Genomic DNA, 2950 nt, shown 5'->3' with positions numbered 1-2950 from the left:
GTCTGTTTGGACCCCTTATCGGCCTGCTCCAAATCTCATGGAAGTTGGGAAGCCCATGATCTAGGAATTGTTATACTAAATTATTCCCAAGTCCATTTTGCTCATCATCCTTTTTGCAGTGGAGATGACCAACAGATGCTTTCGGTGAACACTGAAATGGGTTTGCAATAATCAGGCTGTGGCATTTGGTCACATCCCTAATCCTCTACAGACACAAGCCAGATGAAGTCAAGGTCTGACACGTGAATGTTAGCTCCCCTTCTACATGTTATCTTAGCCCTAACTACTGAAAATAGAGGCTTCTTGCAGCCCAAATAATAGGGAGAAGCTATAGCTACAATATCTCATCTATGGGAAAGCGATGTTCTTACAGGAAAATGAAGGGGAAAGGATTTAGATGAAATTACCGAGAGTACTTAGAGAACCATTACCAGGTGAACCCTGTCAAACTGGAAAGATTTATTGAGCTGGTTTCCTAGGGATATGGCCTGGGTTCAGGGCTATTCAGTATTTTCATTAATAATTCGGATGAAGGGGTAGAGAGCCCCTTTGTTAGAGTTACAGCTAAGAGAGAGAGACACTAGGGAGGCAAGGATTAGTGCTCAGGAGATCTCAGTAATTAGAGGAACGGTCTAGAAATAAACAGGATGCAATTTAGTGAAGGCAAGTGCAAATCTGCACCTACGTTGAAATAATCATCTCCACAGGGACGCGGTAGGAGGGAGCAGCCAGGTAGCAGCTCTGCCACGAGGGAGCTGGAGCTTATGATGGAGCAATGAGTCAGCTGTGGAAGGAAGAAATGTCGGGCTGGGTTGGACAGATGGGGATGTCGCACGTCAGGCACGGAGGGATAATCCCTTCAGAGGCATCACTGGGACCAGTTTCTGGCATTGTCCCTCGGGAAAGATGTGGCTGCCTTCGGGAGGAGGCCAAGGCTGTAGTGAGCCTAAAAGCAGCACCTATGAGGAGAGAGAAAGCATTTGTATTTAGCCTGGGGAAGGCAAGGCTGAGAGGTGACACAGTAACAATCTTCAAGCACAGTTAGTCTGCCAAAAAGAGGAAGGTGGTGAACTATTCTGCGTCCAGAAATTATCCTCTGTGGTTTAACCATGATTTTCTGTGGTTAGAAAAAAGAGAGGGAGAGAGAGATTGAGATGGTAGATAAGTTGACTTTACTGCTTTACTTATGAAGTGCCTTGGGGCATAAAGCACATGATTAAACATAGTCGAGTTACTGCAGCTTAATGAGTTATTGCCTGTTGGCTGAACCATACTAATTAACCATGTGTGTGCTCGTAGCCCGCCTCAATTGCCGGATGAAATGGGCTCGCTTAAATGCTTGGGGTTTTTTTCTTTGCAGATGAGGCAGGCTGGAAGCTCATGTAAGGCCAGTGATTACAGTTCCATGGATGGAGGGTGACTTCTGAGGGACAGGAACTTGTCCTTAGTGCTTCACGGTAATGCTGGCACTGCTATATCTGGGAATGTAAAAAGGGAGGTGACAAGGGAGGAGGAGGAGAAAGCAGACCTAAATATATAAACTATTAATTTAAAAAGTTTTATTAATAGGAAAGTGGTTCCATGTGAGTGTGTTGGAAATGAGTGATGCTAAGTTTTATAAAAGATTATATTGGGTTTTTTGTTTGTAAAGGCTTGTAATATGGTGATTTTAAAACCAGAGCATTAAGAATGCTACAGAAAACTACACTCATTTCTCTCACAACTGCACACACAGTTGCTTTAAGTCTCCCCTGCTTTTAAAGGGTTTTTCCCAGTAAATTATTCTTTTTGACTCATATCATTATGCTCCCTCCAGTTGTTGCTCTTAACTGTCAGTAAGGTCTGTTGTAGTTTCTCCTTTCAAGGAGCCACCTTCTTCCTTTTAATGTGATGAGTAGATGCTGTGGGAGTGGAGCCTTCCTGGTGATGGTAAGTATGGAGTATGCAATGCTCCAGGTCCCTTCCTTCTCTCCCTTCCTTTCCTTCCCTTCCTTCCCTTCCTTCCCTTCCATCTTTTTTGCGGTTGTTTTTCCACTGGTATGACCAGTTTGAACGACGTTGCCAATGACAAACAGTTGGATTTCACAACCTTAGAGAAGATTTTTTTGTTTGCAGCAGTATTTCTGTCTGGATGCTGTATGTTGTCCCTTATAAAGCAACTTACACTTTTGCTTATAGTGTGCTATTTAGGGAGGCACCAGACTTGGCAAATTTACTTAGCAGACATACTTGAGAAGTGCTGTGTGAAATGGAAGTAGAGATTTCTACTTTGTTAGTTTGTCAGCCTTTTATAGAATCACATAAATTAGCCTGGAGAGGACCTCAGGAAGTTACATCTTTTTTTTCTGTGCTCAGGGCAGGATCAAATACATCATCACCCTTTCTGACTGATGTTTGTCTAATCTGGTTTTGAAGCCCTGCGGTGGTGCAGACTCCAGTCCCCCTGCACAACCTTTCCCTGCACTTTTCTATCTTCAACCTCCCTATTTGATCCCAAAGACAAAGCTGATGACAAGTTACACACAGTTCAGCCTAAACCAGCCAAACTACATTCATTTGCTTCAGTGACCCTTCCAGTTTTCTGTAGGAAAGAGAAATGCTAGAAACCCTCATGGAGATTGTTTGAGAGCATAAAAGTTTTGTAATCAAATTTAGCCTAAAGATGGTTGTTTTCCCTTCAGGACATAGATTTTTGTACTGGGAGAGAAACTACAAGATACCAGGAGCTATAATGCTACAGTAGTAATGTATACACTGCATTTCTTAAGTGCCTGCAACATGGGAACAAGTTTTCAGTCTCTGGTTTCATAGCTGTGGCTTATGTAAGTGGAAGGAGATGTTATTATGTACCCAGGAAGGTGGTGGATGCCCCCTTCCTGGAGGTGTTTAAGGCCGGGTTGGATGGGGCCTTGAGCAGCCTGGTCTAGTGAGAGGTGTCCCTGCCCGTGGC

This window comes from Gallinula chloropus (assembly GCF_964237585.1).
Source record: "Gallinula chloropus genome assembly, chromosome: 1".
Taxonomy (NCBI): domain Eukaryota; kingdom Metazoa; phylum Chordata; class Aves; order Gruiformes; family Rallidae; genus Gallinula; species Gallinula chloropus.
The sequence above is the reverse complement of the archived record's forward strand: the minus strand, read 5'-3'. Positions refer to the sequence as shown.